Consider the following 18,597-nt stretch of genomic DNA (forward strand, 5'->3'; position numbering starts at 1 on the left):
CTGGAGACCATCTCTCTGCCCACATGTCACCTGATCTGGGGACCACAATTCTATTCCCCAGCACATTTCAACAGCTCCCCCAATGTCCTTGTGATAAACAGCAGAATACTCACCATGGCCACGAAACCCTGCAGGGTCTGGACCTCGCATGCCTCTCAGCCCCACCTGATATCCCACACTTCCTTGTTGCCTCTATCTTCCAGACATTCTGAATGTCTTTAATGTCTCCAAACATGTCAGTTTTCCTCTCACCTAAGGACTTCTGTAGATGGTAGTTCTTTGAACTCCCTATCTATAAGTCTCATAGCAACCATCACTTGCTTGAGGACATTTTCCCAGATCTCTCTGACCAGGTGAAACCCTCCATCCCCCCAAATATGTTCTTAAAGTTACAGTCATTTCCTTCAAAGTATCCATCTCAGAGCGACTTCACATTTATTTTAATGTGCTTCACTGATTAATTTCTATCCCCCTCAGTATACAGTAAGCTCTTCAAGGACAAAGACTGTGCATATTTGCTCTGCAATCCTTACCATCTAGTACAATGCCAGGCCTGGGTTACTCAGTAATTACTTATTAAATAAGTAAATGGAAGAATAAATGTTAAAATGAATGAATAAAAAAATCATAATTCAGGTTCCTGAGGGTCTCAATCAGCTCTCTTAAAAGAATCATCAATATAGTCTTCCCATATCCAGAGCTTTCTAATCTTACTACCTCCACAATCTGATGGCAAGCCAAGACAATATTAATAATGCATAATCCACACATGATTTTCACTTTTAAGGAGTTTCACATTAACTACCACATTTCATTTGACTTACAGATAAAGGATATGAAGTTCAAAATGCCACAAAAACACAAAGTTAGAATTCTAATCATACCACCAAGACTCCTTGGCAGAGCTAAACAAGGAAGGTGAGGAACTAGAAATTGGGTCCACTTCTGAAGGCCCATTGGGAAAGATATCTAAAAATAGAGGTATTTCTTCAACCCCAAACAAAACACAGATTTAATTTACTAAAAGGGTGATTTTGTTAAAGCTGAGATAGATTGGGTCATGTATCTATCTCGGCAGAGAGTATTCCTGATTGAGAAGTATAAAAGTAGAAAAGAGGGCACACGGTGGCTCAGTCAGTTAAGCATTTGCCTCTTGATTTCAGCTCAGGTCATGGTCTCAGGGTCGTGAGGTTGAGGCACCATTGTCAGTGAGGAGTCTACTTGAGATTCAGTCTATTCCTCTGCCCCTTCCTCACCCACCCATGCTCTTGCTCTCTCTCAAAAACAAAACAAAATAAAACAAACCTACCAAAAAAGAAAAGAAAAAAAAAAGGAAACAGGAAGTCTATCAGGTCAGTTCCTGGCTTAGATAGCAACTGTCACCAGTTTCTCCTTTATGTACCTTATATTGTACAGGCAACCAACTTAATATAGATACTGCTAGTCTTGATTTGCCTATGTAAGGCAGTTTAGCATCTCATTATCCAACTGGCTCTCAGTGTTTCCTATGAATACTCTTAGTCTCACAACTAAAATGAAAGTTGGTAGGAACTATATTTAAGCATAATTCTGTGCTCCACGCACAAGGGCCTTATAAATCATTTGACCCAAAAACATCTTTTACAGATTTCACAGGGGACCAGTCAATCCCAAAAGAAATGACTAAGAACCTGAGTACAGATTTTGAAACTGTTGAGTTAGAAAGACAAAACTTGGAGTCCTAAGTCCACTTAACGATGAGGAGCCTTAGAAATTCTCCATGCTTTGCTCTGAGTACCTTAAAGGCCCATAAACCATAAATACATCAATCTTCACAATGGTAGAAGCCCTGATTCAAATCATCTCAATCCTTGAATTTGAGTTAAGGTAATCCAGGACTTCTGTTGACTCTAGCCTCTTGCTAGAAGCAAAAATAAACCCTTTCTGGAGGAATACCATCTTAGAGTTCACTTTACCCTAATAGTTTTTTCAAATACAGTGTCTTGAATTCAATAAAAAAACAACTAAACCCAGGAAGAGATAAGAAAAAGGGATCACAAACCAAAAGGGGAAAACAGACAAGATCAACAAACTCGTATGGGATCCGAATAATACTGTCATGATATACAGACTATGTTTAATATGTTCCAAGAGATGATACACACAGCTAAGAATTTTGATGGGGAACTGAAAACTATCTAAAGGAACCAAGTGGAAAAACATAACTGAAAAAATCTGATAATCAAAATTAAGTACCCAAAGATTTTTAATGTTTCAAGTAAACCTAGCTAAAGAGTTAGTGAACATAGGTCAGAAGAAAATATCCAGAATAAAACATGCAGAAACAAAGGGATTTTTTTTAAATAGAGAAGAACCAAAACAATACAGTCATACTGCATTTTTAAAAAATAACCTTACTGAAGAGGGTGGAGGGAAAAGGTCCTGACCTAAGTAACACTGGAAATGAAGGGAGTTTGTAAGACCAAAAGCTAAGGAAACTGTACATAAGCACCGTACAGTTGTATCCCATGAGATACAGGTTAACAATTCTGAATTTACTACACATGCATACCAGAACTGAACAGCAGATAGTGGACAGCAGATAGCAAGAACTCACTGTTAGAGTTTACATATAAGATAGGGGAGGAAGCTAGAATGATCCACATAGTAATGGATTTGAGAGCTAGAGTCATCAAAATGAATGCATATTTAGCTTAACATAGTTATAGATGGTTACACAATCTGCCTAATATTATATGTATACCATATAACATAAGTATGTATACATATGTGGTTAGTATACCACATGTCAGATGACAGAGACTAGAAGTGGTATCACCCAAGTGGCGTGAAGCACACCAAGCACCCAGATCTTGATTTCTAATACCATTATCCAATATAAGAAACCAATCCTCTTCATAGAAATGGTTGATCCTGGGACTGGAATAGGAAATATTCAAAATAAGCCTGGGAAGAATTTATAGATTTATAGAATGCCAAAATAATGAAGCATTCACACACACACACACACAGAAATACACAAATAAAAAACCCACAAGGCTGGTAGTATGTCAAAGGAACACAAAAGCCAAATAAAAGAGTTCCCAAGGGCCAAAGGTGGGAGAAATTGAGTAACAAACTAAATAAAGTATAATGCAAACTTGCACTATAACTCCAAGAATAAAATAAATGTCCACAACATAAATAAATGATTGAATAAAGAAATAAATGAGAAAGAAGAGACAAATCTGTGCAGAAGAATTCCAAATAATTTATGTAGGTATTCTTCCCTTGAGAAGAAGCTTAACTCTTTATTCCTTGAGTGTGGGCTGTGCATGGTGACTTCTTCTCAAAGAATACAGTGTGCAAAGTGGGAAAAAAAGCACAACTTTATCATGGAGAAACCTGATCACCTCAACATTAGCCAAATGATCAAGGTTAAGATCAGAGTGGTAAGTCATGTTGATAGTGTGTACTCTTCAGATGGCATGACAAAAATGGCAGGTTATCTCTGTGTACTTTCTCCTAAAAGCCCACAGTCCTAACCTAATCATGAGCAAAATATCAGCCAAGAGGAGCCTGAGGAAATGAGATGACCAAACATATTCTCGAATTCTAGGACAGAATAGACACTAGGTAAAAAGCAAGGGAATCTTAATAAATTATGAATTTTAGTTAATAATATTGTATTACTATTGGTTCATAAATAAATGTGGACTCTATAAATAATTACAATGTCTCATGAGATTTAAGGTACATGTAGAATTAAAATATGTGACAATAGCAGAATATTAGATGGGAAAGTGACAAATGTGTTACCTAGGGGGAAAAGCAATTGTCTATGGTTCATATTATTTATCTAGTAATAATGATGATGATGATGATGATGCTAAAATGGTGTCATGGTGAAATGCCTATCATTTTCTATGAAAAGTCACCTGCTAAGAACTGTATTGTTTTATAGACAAGACTAACGTGACTCCTGTCTGTAAACTAGAATGTTGCTAAGGAGATCCTAGTCTTGGAAGTACAAACAATGTATCTTGCTTTAATACCTTTTAATACTTAAAGTAGTAAGCTTATAAAACATAAAAGTTAAAAAAAAAACTCTTTAGATTGCCAGCTCTTCTTCTGAATTTATAAATTTGAACTTAACAGTCTTCAGAGAAAATGGGTAAGGTGGGGTACAGTTGTATACTGATCCTCCCAAGAGCACAATGAAAATCTTAAACTCTCAGCTGCAACATGGTTGCCATATCATATCGTAGAAGTGGCACTAGTTAAATGAAGCAAGACAGTGAAATGAGATTCTTTTCACGTTTCATAGAACACAGAGATTTGTGGGGGGGGGGGGTTGTGGGGGGTAAATACTGAATGTAATATTTCAATCATACCCAAAAGAACATGAGTTAATATTTCATAGCTAGTTAATCCACTCATTCAGAAATGGTAATGCAAGTGTTCAAATATTTATGCTTCGTAGGCAAAACATGGTACCCTGAATTATTGTATTGTGCTCTCTTATGCCACTGACTTACAATTCATTTCAGATCAGGTAACCAGAAAATCGCTGTATTCAACAGGGGAGCACTAGTGATAAAGTCTTTATACTCACAGTCCTTTCATTTTTATTCACACACAAGCCTCTCTTGCCTCCTTGAATAAAATTAAAACATCCACCAAAGTCAGTGATTAAGAAAGGGATTAGTGTAAAAACTAGCATGCCTTTAATTGATCTGATTGCAATTTCCTATCTGTGTGTAAAATTCAAAGGCTCTTGTGAAAAGAGTGCTTCTACTGTAATATCCTGTTATTCCCAGACATGAGTGCCTTTAATATAATCTTTCCACCTCAACCATAATGAAAGTTGCATGTCTGGTTTTCAACCCCATCCTTTAATGCTCCTGAAAAGTGTTTTGAGGACATGAGTAAGGTCAGAGAGGAACTGCATTATTTGGAATGCTTTTTACTCATTTAGTGCCCTTCTTTCCACTATCACTATCCCCAGGCTATCAAGTCAGAAAATCAAGTTCAGACAACAATTTAGACCCTAGAGAGTGAATTTCAGAATTAAGAGGACCTCAAGGACCATGCATGACTTGACAGAGGAATCTGTCCTCTTCAACACTGTAGCAACTTCAAAGTATGCACAGTGAGGTGGGGAAGCAGAGCTCATCTCTTCCCATGTCCAACGCCTGTACCCCAACCTAGATCTGTTGTTTTCAGAGATGCATTTCCTCTTCTGTCTCCTCACTGGCCTAAACAATCCGGCAGCATTTAGGGACATTTTAAAACCATGTATTGTCATCAAGAACTCTTGGACATGAGACACACCTCTAAAGTCACATCACCTCTCCTGTATCCTTTCCAAGAATGCATAATCCCAGTCTAATCATAAGAAAACACAAGACACATTAGACAAAATAACTGGCCAGCAATCTCCAAAAAATCAAGGTTCTAAGGATACCTTAGTGGCTCAGTTGGTTAAGCTTCTGACTCTTGATTTGGGCTCAGATCATGATCTCAGGGTCATGAGATCAAGCCTGGGTCAGGCTCTTTACCGAGTATGGAGCCTGCTTCAGATTTTCTCTCTCTCCCCCTCTCCCTCTGCCCCTTCCCACCCCTGCTCCTGTGCATAAGCACTCTCTGTATAATTTTTTTTTAAGTGTCAATTTTCCGAAAGACAAGAACAGGCTGAAGTGCAATCACAGACTAGAGGATTCTACAGAGACATGGCAACTAAATGCACTACTGCAACCTGGATTGGATGTTAGAACAAAAGAAGAACATTAGAAAAAAACTGATGAAATCCTACTAAGTTCTGTACATCAGCTAATTGTATTATACTATGGTTAATGCCTTCGTTTTGGTACACATTCTATGTTAACATAAAGGCTAGGTGAAGGGTGCTGGAGACTTTTTTTTTTACTACTTTATTAGATGTAAACTATCTCAAAATTTAAAAATTAACTATTAAAAAGACAAAGAGAAGAAAAGCCACCATATATTGTGATAAGAAAAGGAGGGAGCGAAGAAAGAAGGTAGAAGGAAGGAGGAAAGGACAGAAGGAAGATTCTCATTTAAGCAGATATTCAGGAAGTTTGAAAAATGCTGACAAATTCCTCAGTGGATGTGAGTCATTCATTTGAAACCTTTCCAGTGTACACAGAGTCAGAAAGTGACACAATACAGTGGTTAATAACACAGACTTTAGAATAAGTTATAGCTTAGTTTAAAGCCTGGTTACCACATATCAGCATTGTCTCTAATGACGCATTACTTTATCCTCTGAAACTAGGCTTTCTTTTATGTAAAATAAGGATGCAAATAGTACCGACTTCATATGTTTGTTATGAGGTTCAAATGGAGTCATACACATAAAGCTTTTACCACGTGTCTGACATATAGAAAGCACTTAATAAATGGGAGCCATTAATATTAGCTCAAAAACTGGCACTACAGATGAATAATTCCCTCATTCCATTTAACCTTATCCAAATCTTGTCCATCCTCCAAATGCCAGTGGAACCTCAATGTCTTTATAAGCATATGACAAGCTCTCTGACCCATTTCGCGTACAATGCATATACTCTATAGCTATCATTCATTATCATTTTATGTCTGGTGCTCCTAGTCCATCAGTTAGACTATATGACCCTTGATTATAAAGACTACCTTGTTTCTTCTTATAGTTTCCTTGGCATTAATGTCAATCACCTATTTGGTATTCAAAAAGGCAAGATAGTTTATGATTATGCTATTTTTAAATGTTTCTAGGGGAATTCTAGGGGATTAAATGAATTTAATCACTGGTAGTTTAGAGGCCTCTCAAAACAGGAGTTGAGGAGGTAAACATAGCCTCAAAAGCCCTTTAAAAAAGAAATAAAAAGTCTTTGAGAATCTTCTTCACTCCAAATGCAAACTAAATTAGATTCTTCACCACTGTCTCTGGGGTTCATGTCATATGTTTTTCTCTTATAAAGAAGGCACGTATTGCATGGAGCTCTGAGTATTACATGCAAACCATGAATCATGGAACACTACATCAAAAACTAATGAGGGACGCCTGGGTGGCTCAGTTGGTTGGATGACTGCCTTTGGCTCAGGTCATGATCCCAGAGTCCCGGGATTGAGTCCCGCATGGGGCTCCCAGCTCCACAGGGAGTCTGCTTCTCTCTCTGACCTTCTCCTCACTCATGGTCTCTCTCACTGTCTCTCTCTCAAATAAATAAATAAAATCTTAAAAAAAAACTAATGATATACTGTATAGTAATTAACATAATACAATTTTTTAAAAAGGGGGAAAATGTACTTTCAGATAAAGTCTCTCAGGGACTTCCATAGACACATTTCTTCGGCTGAAATCCATTCTCCCAAGAAATTTACCCAAAATTCTTAATTACGTCCACATTCAGATACCATGACCACAGACAACACGAGAAAGAAAGACATCATTTCTTCTAACAACTCCCTTGTATAGAATAATGGTTTCTTAAGTGCTAAATGGCTTCTTAAGTGCTTTTAAGTGTTTTGTTTTAATTGATTCTCATAAAAACTCTGAGAGGCTGTCTAGAAAATATTATTATCCCCAGTTTGCAGATAAGACAACTGAGGCCCAGGCTTGCCAAAAATCACACAATTAGGAAGTTGCAGTTTTAGGTCTCTTGTCTCATCCATCGAGCATTTATTGAGTGTCTCCATAGGCTTTCCGGCACGGTTTGCTCTCCCACCTCTCACGCTTGCGTCTGTCATAGCATTGTGCTCATTGCAAGGGATTACAGTCATCTACTTAATCTACTTAATCATCTACGTCCTCCCTTTCTTGCTGGCAAGCATCTGTCTTGCCGCAGCTTTATTCCTAGTCCTCAGCACCAAGAAGACATGCAGTGAAGTACTTGTGGAATAGACAAAGGAGGACAAGTAAAAAATGGTGCTAAAGGGTATGCCAAAAAGAGCTCAAATTAATTGTTTTGGATGAATGCAAATGACATCATCACTTTTGAAGATCTCATCTTATAACCCATCTCTTCCCAACAGAGAGACTGGCTGTTGGGAGATAACATACTGCCCTCTTGGGAAGGAGAGAAGCCAGTAAGACTAAGCGATCATTGGAGAAGCATGAAATGAGGTCTGGTTACTACCACACTCTCTGTAAAAGCTTGTTTTATCTAAGTAAGTTTTAAACTTGATTTTGTCACATTCCCTAGGCAACTCTCCCTTCTTCCAAAAAAAAAAAAAAAGAAAGAAAGAAAGAAAGAAAGAAAGAAATGACAACTTTTGACTTGAAATTACAAAACTAAAGGGAATTAATGCTCCTAAATGAAAGCAAGATGATCTCATTGACTCCCAGGATGGCGAAATACTGAAATAGTTTCCTAAGGGATTGAAAAATCAGCCCCTGAAAATCTTCAAGAAGACAAGGGAAATCTATGTGACAAATTCATCTTCATGAGCGTTTTTCAGCTACAGCAGCCTATGTCTTACTTCTCTTCCTATCCTACATTCTACATCACTATTATTGCTCCTGCCTCCTTCATTGCAACATCTCCTTTTTTCAATTCATAGCCATTTGGTTGCACAAGCCCTACCTTCAGATCTAGAACCATGAAACATTTGTGGAACTTGTGGTTTTTCAAAAAGTTGGCAGAGAGTTTGTTCTCCATAGTGATGGCATCAATTTCCCTATGTGGGAAAAATGCCAGTCGCTAGTAACAGTATCTGATGCTAAGCAACGGGAGCGGTTCCAGGAGGCTGTGTGGTATCTGGAAAGAGCACCAAAGAGGAATTCGAAGACACCATTCTGGCCTTGACTCTTACAAACACTTCAATGTAACCTTGGATAAATCAACCAGTTTCTCTGATGTTCTATTTTATTTTCTCATCTCTAAAGTCACCGTGGGCCCTGCTAGGTCCTGTGTGCTAAGTTCTGCTGTGCTACTGACAACTTTTACTGGGGATGGAGAAGGGTGGATGTATGAGATTTGGAAGTCTTGACAACGAAAGAGCTTTGTCTTCCGGACTAATTAACATTGTGGACTGTTTTTTCTCTTGTTCCAGAAAAAGCTGGAAAATGAATAGAACAGGTTTGGGGAGACAATCTGGGTCAACATGGAAGAAAATACGTATCAGTTAAAACCAAAGACCTTGCTCACAAAAAGATAAAGAATAAGAAAAGTCATTTCTAATCACTAGAAAAACAAAAGTCACCAAAAAAAAAATATGCATAGTAATTTATATTTAAACTGCTCTAAATAAAAATAACCAACAGATAAGTTCAGTGTTTGGACCATCTGTATCTGATAAGCATAAGTTTAAATCCTGGCACCATCTGCTCAACTGGAATTTAATACCGTATCAATCTGCCAAATCACAATTATGATAGCAAGGACAGCAGCCTCATGGCGTGTGATCTAAATAGTGACCATTCTTTAATAGGATAAGAAACCAGAGCCAAATCAACTTGGATAGAAATTATTTTAGTGCTTTATGTTCACCCTGATTAAAACCAAATAGAGGCATATAATTGGCAGAGCCAGAAGCAGCCAAACTTTCAGAGTAGGAGAAACATTCTGGGTAGGGGGAGAGAATACAGAAGAACCTAGCACTAAAGGGAAGGAACAACCAAGGTAGAGAATCAAAGCAGAGATTTAATAGTATATCTGCCCATCTATGAAAAGTTACTTGTACCTAACCACCCAACCTACTGTCATAGATTAGTCATAGGGCATTTTTCAGTGGGGATCAGAAAGGCCATTAAAACCTACTCCAGTACTGAGATAGTGATTGCCAACACAAGAGATCCTTAAATTTCAAGACTTTAAAATCATTGCATACAAAAATTTTACAAATGAGAAAACTGAGTCCCACAGGGTTAAGCAACTTTTCCAGGTCACCATACAGATGGTAGCAGAATAAATCTTTCCCCCTGAACCAATGCTTATCCCATGATGCCTCCCCCAGAGTCCCAGCAGATAAAGACATTTACACAGATCCTCCTCTTCTTAACAAATATCGTCATGTGATTTTCAAGCCACTCATATTGTTGCCTTTCCTAAATTTCTCCACGTATCTTACTATACTAGAACCAAGTTTCTCTAAGATAGAATCTTTCATAATTTTTACCTCTATTTCACAAAATATGAGTTATTCATATTTTATATTATCTCTACATCACGATGGGAGAGTTACATCCGTAAATTTTAAGTAAGTGTAAGCACAGTCTCCATCGTACTTGATTCTAGACATACCAGATGAACAACCAGTTCCAGAAAACTCCCTGGAACCATCCCTTCAAAGCTCTGTGCACATGCCGTTTGCACCTGCTCTTGCTTCCACCTGAATGGCCCTCCCCCACCCCACACCCCCACTGGCCCAACTCCTGCTCATCTTCAAGGGCCCAGCTCAAACGCGGCCTCTTCTTCAGAGCTTTCCCTGACTTGATCCAACAGGCAGAATTCATTTCTCCCGCTGCATTTTATTTGTTCCTCAGATCCAGTACTTACTAATTATCTGATAATGACATTTGTGTTTGTGTCTCCACTAGCATCTCATGGGCAGAGACAGGGTTCTGTGTATCTCCAGCATCTAACAGTGTCTGGCATGCAGGAGGGCCTAGGTAAATGTTCTGTTGTCTAATGATGTCACTGCTATAACACAGACATTGCAAGATCTACACTGTTTTTCTTGTTCTGACTCCAGACATAGACAATGACCTTTTGGTCTAAAAATTACCATAGTCATGGAACACTGAAAAAATAGAATTAAATTAAAAAAAATTTACCACGGTCAGTAAGTATTAGGTAAAACACACAATACTGATAAGAGTTGGGGGTGTAGGGGCGCCTGGGTGGCTCGGTGGGTTAAGCCTCTGCCTTCGGCTCAGGTCATGATCTCAGGGTCCTGGGATCAAGCCCCGCATCAGGCTCTCTTCTCAGCAGAGAGCCTGCTTCCTCCTCTCTCTCTGCTTGCCTCTCTGCCTACTTGTGATCTCTCTCTCTCTGTCAATAAATAAAATATTTTAAAAAAGAGTAAGTAAACGTACTTTAAAAAAAAAAAAAAGAGTTGGGGGTGTAGAGAAAGAAGGAGGATGTTCATACTTTGAAGATATTTCAATTCTTCTGGTGGGTTTTGTGTCTTTTACAATAAGAATCAGACATTAAAATGTTTCCAAAGGGCATGAGGCTCATTCCCACAGGCATGAATTTTCAATAGTGAATCTAAAAATAACTATCTGAAGTTTAATAAGGAATATGGAATATTATATCATAATTTTCTATCTAAAAAACCAAAAGACTCATTTCAATAATAATAATAATATTAAAAAGTAATATTCATGGACCACTTGCCATGACCCAGGCACTTCACTAAGCACTTTATATTAATAATTTCACTTAACCTTCTCAGCAACTCCATAAAGTAGTTCCTGTCATCATTCCCATTTTATAGAGAAGAAAACTGAATCATCAAGAGTTTAGGTAACTTGTGTGTCCAAGGTCAGATAAGAAATAAGTGGTAGAGTGAGGGTTTGACCCAGTCAGATGGATTCCATGGCTCCTGTTCTAGTTAAATACAAACTATGGAAACCAAGAGCTCAGTAAATTCGCTGAAGCTTCTGGGGCTCATCAGGAGAGAGAGGACTTTAGCTTAGCCTTTCTTAGCTATGGGCAGGGAAGCTACGTGCTGGGAGAGGCGCTGAGACTTCCAAAGAATAGGGAAACTGCAGCCTTACATCAACCCAAAGGAACAAATTGTTAAAAGGTTGAAATCACTTAATCAGTAGGCTAAGCTTTGTGCATAAAACCAAGATAATTGCTTGTGCAAAGTGATTCCCCCCAAAAGCATAAAGTGAGAACATTTTATTCCATCAGGGGGTGTGTTTTTGTACTTTCATGGGTTGGAAATGGAGCTTGCCTTTAGTGAGGCTAGTGTGTGTATTTCCTGGCAATCATTTATTTATTGCTCATCGGACAGCTTTTAGCTTTCATCCAAAGAGACAGTGATGTATTTCTGTTTTCATTAGGAGAGAGAGGGAAAAGCTGAGGTCCCTTTAGGGAGAGATCGGTTTCTGGCACATCTTATTTTTGATTGTAATAATTGTTGTCTGTGGAAAAGGGAGGGATTATAATGAGCATGGTTTATATACGTATTTCAACTTCTTAGTACAGTGCATTATAGTTTCCTGAGTGTTCGCCTATAAATATCATCTTATTTGAGCCCTACAAGAAGCAGGTGAAGCAAGTACTTTTGTTCCCAGTTTGCAGGAAAGCCAGACTCCGTTTGCCCAGTAGCTTGCCTTGGCCCACAGGGCTGGTAAGTAGCACAACTGGGGTATGAAACTCTAGCCTGATTCCAAGTCTCACATCTTTTACTAAATCACCCACCACGTTCACTGGTGTTAATGGTTTGAGTGAAGTTCCTTAGACACTACCCCACTGGCTAAGTACATCTTATGTCACCCAAACAACTTGTGATCCTTGGGATGGAGAAGAAATACATGGTAAATATAAGTGATTCAACTGGGGCACCTTGATGGCTCAGTCATTAAGTGGCTAAGCATCTGCCTTTGGCTCAGGTCATGATTCCAGGCGTTCTGTGATCGAGCCCCACATCGGGTTCTCCCCTCGAGGAAAGCCTCCTTCTCCCCCTCCCCTTGCTTGTGTTCTCTCTCTCTCTCTCTGCCAAATAAATAAATATATAAAATATTTAAGAAAAAAGTGATTCAACCAAGACAGACTGGATAATAAAAACATTAATAAAATAAAATGTGTAAGGCTTTTATATATTATACTTCTCACAAGAGAGTTGAAATCTGAACTTTCTCTTGTGGAATGAGGCTGGTGAGCACCAGTTTTTGAGATAAATGGCCCGAGTCTCTACTAGATAGGAAGGTTTGAAGAACTCATCTTGACTTGACTTTGGAACATCTAAAGGCAACATCAAAAGCAAAAGTAACACATTTCCTTCCCATTGCTGAGATTTGGCCGCTGGTATGGCACCTGTTTGGCATCACATGAGTGGAGAATGAAAAAGCTTCTGTACAGAAGCAAAAAACAATAACTGAAGATGAGGTTCTTTACAATAGATCATCCTCCTACTGTTCTGTTTTGTTTTTTTAACCTAAGCAGAAAATATTATAATTGTGTTTTAAACCTTGGATATTTTTGTCTAATAAATACGGGGGGTCCTAGGTGTAAAACAGATGCTACAGAGATTCAACGGGGAGTACTCATTAGTGTATTTTAATTCCTCCTCTTCCCCACCCCAGCGCTGACTGCCAGAGCAGGAGGCGATTTATCACAACCAGATAAAACTGGCCCGCACAATTCAAACACCTGGGCAATTCTGCCTTATCTTCCTAGGTAAGCTGGGTTCTTTTATGTTCATTATCTGCCCTGTTTATGGAAGATCTAAAGTATAAAACAAGAAGAAAACTGGCTGTAACAATGGATTCCATTTAACGTACAAATAATGTAATAGCACAGTCCTTTGGGGACAGGACTATGATGGACAGCACCTGAAGCCATTATCACTAAACTCTTTGTTTTTTTTTTTTTTTTTTGCAATAAAATAAAAAGAGGTGGGATGGGAAAAGAAAAAAGCCCTCTGAGTAAGGCGGACATGCAAAATTCCAGGCATCTCTTCTTCCTTCCTTGTCTCTTCCCCAAGCTTGGGAAGAAAGCTGTGATAGATTAGACTCCCTGCAGATTGTAAAATTCAGATGGAAACAGTTGACCTTGATGGTATCAAGCCCTCACAATGTAGATTTCAACATAATAAAGTAATGACTTTAAAATGATAGCATCAGAATTTCTTCTGGGATGGAAGGAAAATGACAAAGATCACAGCCTTCACATCCGCCTACAAGAACAAAAGAAAGACTTTTTTTAAACTTCAACTTTCACAACTGGCGTCACATTCTTTTATTTAACAGTTGATGTGGTTTTCTTTATGAGACTGGAGGCTCACTCATGCTGGAAATATGGCAGGTCCCTGCAAAGCACTTATCAAAATCCAGAAGACACAGTTCTTTAATGAATGAAAAACAACCATTCTGCCGAAACAGCGTCCACGTTTCTAATTTTGCATTAAAAAGTAACTACAGGCAGGGGGCGCCTGAGTGGCTCAGTGGGTTAAGCCTGTGCCTTTCGCTCAGGTCATGGTCTCAGGTCCTGGGATCCCAAGCCCTGCATCCCTGCTTCCCCCTCTCTCTGCCTGCCTCTCTGCCTACTTGTGATATCTCTCTCTGTGTCAAATAAATAAATAAAATCTTAAGAAAGTAACCACAGGGGTGCCTGGGTGGCTCAGTTGGTTAAGCTTCCAACTCTGGATTTTGGCTCAGGTCACTATTTCAGGGTTCTGGAATGGACCCCCACTGTAGGGCTCTAAACTCAGCAGGGACATAGGATTCTGTCCCTCTCCCTCTGACCCCACCACCCCACACTCACACTCTTCTCTCTCTCTCTTTCTCTCTCTAAAAAAAAAAGGTAACTACAAAATCTCAGAGTCTACTGATGAATCTATACATGACGTCAATGAGCAACATGATCTTAAAATGGGACCCTGTAAAGCTTCACTTTGCAAGACAGTAACCATTTAGCTACAGGTAGCTAATGAACATTGAATTATGGCACATGTAACTGAAGACCTTGATTTTTTAATTTTATTCCATTTTAATTACTTTAAATTTTAAAAATTGAGGCAATGAAAAATACATAGAAATCTATTGAAATGATAATATTTTCATGTATGGGGTTAGATAAAATAATTTACTCAAATTCATTTTACTTTTTCTTTTTACACTTTTTTTTTCACGTAACTACTAAAAAGTTTTCTATTATATACATGACTCATTTTATGTTTCTACTGCCTGGAATATGGTAGACTCTCCCTCAGGGATAGAATCTACCTTGGATCTAAGGGAGGAATCTATTTTATATTTCCTCAAAAGATGTTTATTTTCCAGGAGGAAAAAGACTGTGGTATCTTGGACTTCTGGTAGCACAGTCATGTATCATGAAGGCTGAGAGCCCAGGCTCTAGAAACCTGTGTCTCAGGTCCGAACCTCTGCTCTGCTTTTTACTATTGTGTAACCTTAGGAAAGTTGTTTAACCACTTTGAGTGCATAACTTTGAGTGTTCAGATAGTGAATGGAATATATTCAGCTAGTAAGTGCTCAGAATATATCAGTTATTTGTTACTATTATTGTCACTAGCAACAATTCTAAAATACTATGGTTGTTATTTGAAAATTATATTGAGATGACCTAAAATTCCAAACATGAATTTAAGGAAAATTCTGATCTTATCACATATATGTTTTTGCAAGGGAATAAGGGAATAATATCACATATCACATATCACATATATGAATTTGCAAGAGAATAATAGTCTATCTTTTGGCAAACCATCAAGTAGCAAGGACATTCATAACTTGAGACTAGTTCCTTCTTCTTTGTGAAGGATGAATGATATGATTGGAAACCTTTGTCTTTTCTTTATGTGGTGCTTCCATTTCTGAGCCACTCTTGACAGCAGACAGCAATGAAGGTATAGCAGAGGATGGAGAGGGACTTTTTCAACTTCAGAGCTTAGCCTAATGCACATCCTATATAGGCAGTATTCACAGAGAGTGATTTAAGCCTATACTGCTGTGGCTCCTCCAACCTAAATTATAGGAATGCACACCACTGACTCTATCACTAGATTAAAGCGTAGAAAGAAAGATGAGTCACAGAAAAGGAATTACAATATTAGCACAAAATAGCAATTTAGGAGAACATGCCATTTGTATGTGAATTTGCTTATCAATCTATATCCACACTAGAATATAAGCATTACAAGAGCCAAAACTGCATTCTTCCTGAATCCTACTTAAAACATATCTGGTAGTGAGTAGGTGCTCAATAAATATTTACCAAATACATGAATGAAGAAAATCAGTAAGCCAAATAGCTTAAAGGAAGAAATGTATGATAATGGTACAAAAAAGTATACCCCAAACATAGATAACCTTGAAGTGTTCCATAAGCATCAAACAACAGGATATGAATTTTGCTAACACTAAATTAATAGTGCAAACAAAAAGAAGACACTGATGAAAATGTCTTGTGATTCCTTGGAACCTACAAGTCTCCACAGTATCAAGGATCAAGTCCAGTAGCTTAGCATGTCAGGTAAGGCCCTTCACCATCTGCTCTCTCTGACCACTCTAGACAGGGCCTTTGATGCTCCCTGTTCCTAAGCTCAAACCAGGTGGCTCAGAAAACAAGCCATGTAGCTGTGCTCAGTCTCATTTCCATGCCTTGGCATCTGCTAGTCCTTCTACCTATAATGCTATTCCTTGCATTGTCTGCCCTAAAGCTCCTCAATCTTTTTTTTTTTTTTTAAAGATTTATTTATTTATTTGACAGACAGAGACAAGTAGGCAGAGAGGCAGGCAGAGAGAGAGGGAGGGGGAAGCAGGCTCCCTGATGAGCAGAGAGCCCGATGCGGGGCTCCATCCCAGGACCCTGGGATCATGACCTGTAAAGCTCCTAAATCTTTATGACGTTGCTTTAAAACAAGGCCACCTCAGGGAAGATCCTGGTTAATTCCATGGTGAATTGAATGCTTCCTCTTATATTGTTTCCCCATACTTGAAATAATTCTATATCATAAAAAATCCCATATCTCATATATAACATATATCTTCAGTCAAGTATAAAGATCTTGTTGCATAAATCAAACCACAGATTTATATCTTACATGATAGACATTCCCAAAGTAAAACAATGTCTTTGAAATACAGCTCTCACATTGTATACCTTCTTTTTTTTTTTTTTTAAAGATTTTATTTATTTATTTGTAAGAGAGAGAGAGTGAGAGCGAGCACAGGCAGACAGAGTGGAAGGCAGAGTCAGAGGGAGAAGCAGGCTCCCTGCGGAGCAAGGAGCCCGATGTGGGACTCGATCCCAGGACGCTGGGGTCATGACCTGAGCCGAAGGCAGCTGCTTAACCAACTGAGCCACCCAGGCATCCCTTATACCTTCTTTTTAAACTTGATTTTTTTCCCCTCTCTAATTGAAAACTCACTCAGCTCACTTAAATCCAATGATAAGCACTTGCGGTTCTTTGCCTCTTTCAGCATGCCTAAAGATTTCCACCTCTGTTTCAATTATAGCAAATTTATGAGCTATATGCTTCTTATCACCAATATCAGCACTTTCATTTTCTATTCTCTACTCATTCTTTTATAATCTAATAAGGGCAAGACGCACTAAAATACTCCAATAATGATTCAAATACTTTCTTACTGGCAAGGATGATAACACAGTTGCAGTTGAATTATCAGCTGCAATTTCATAAAATACCTTTCATCCTTGTAGCCCTGCACATGGAACACCACCCCACGGTGATGTTTAGTAGGTGCTTAATAAATCTAAGTTGGTGAGTGACAGGTTTGGTAGGCAAATGACCCAAAGCATTTGCAAGTTCTCAGCCCCCTTAACTAGTCATGGCTTAAGAGAATATTCTGTCTGTAAACCACCAGGCACAGTGGGTAAGATAGAGGAGTCTTACACACTAGATTTAAATCCCGGGGCTGATGCCTCCAAAATGGGGATCTTGGACCTAATTCCCAGCCTCAGTTTTTCTTTCTATAATGAGGATAATGGAGTCATTATGAAACTGAAATAACCTTAGTCTTGTGCTTTCAAGACCAGCACAGATGATCTCTGAATACTCCCAACCCCCCTCTTCTGATGATCACATCTTCCACTACCACCCCAGCTACACACTTTCGTGGTCATGGCCCAAACTGCATCATAATCAATTGCTTGACCCTCTGTAAGCCCAATTTCACACATCCCATCATCTCCTCCTGGCTTTCCCACTCATTTTCTCCAGGACTAGATTCCAAAAACCACTTGACTCCCTAGGGACTTCAACCCATTAACCTCATACCTTTTCATTGTCCTTCATGTCCTCACAGAATATCTTAGTAACCTAAATTTAATAACCAGCTATCTTAATAACTGTCTTACGTACAACTCGTCTACCCCCACTTTGCAAAACCTCACACCCAATGGTTAGGATCACATCTGGGGCTGCTCCCCACCTGAACCCATACAGCTGGAGAAAAATGCACAACCATGTTAAATGGTTTCACTTTAAATTCATGACCGCTTGCTTCAAGTGTCCTTAATGCTCCCAGTCAATAATACATTCCCCTAGTTCATTCACTCATCACCATTTTAAATAACCATTTTATACTGTCTTTTCTCTCTTCAAACCTCAAATACTTCCTTCCCCATCCTCAGTCTTGTAGCTTCTTATTTTACTGAAAAAATAGAAGTAACCCATAGAAGCATCAGTAAGTTCTGACAAAGCATACCAACTGTGTCGATACCTATATATTCTATTATTATTTAACATATACATTTATTATGTGTATATATACATATATATATTTAATTTTCATACATAGATATATGTATGCATGTATGTGTATATACATTTACTACTACTATTTCTATTACACATTCATACACCCTATTACTCTGGATGAACTGAGAAGGCTCATAACAAAGATTAAACTCAATCCCATTCTTTCTTATTTATCCAAGGATATCACTCAAGCTA

At 38.4% G+C, this 18,597-nt stretch overlaps 1 protein-coding gene across 3 annotated transcripts in view; it reads right to left on the bottom strand.

Annotated features, from left to right (window-relative positions):
• The window catches only part of KCTD16 (potassium channel tetramerization domain containing 16), a 317,274-nt gene that overhangs the window by 245,544 nt on the left and 53,133 nt on the right, over positions 1-18,597 (bottom strand). The gene's annotated exons all lie outside the window — the stretch shown is intronic.

This window comes from Mustela nivalis (assembly GCF_964662115.1).
Source record: "Mustela nivalis genome assembly, chromosome: 3".
Lineage (NCBI taxonomy): Eukaryota > Metazoa > Chordata > Mammalia > Carnivora > Mustelidae > Mustela > Mustela nivalis.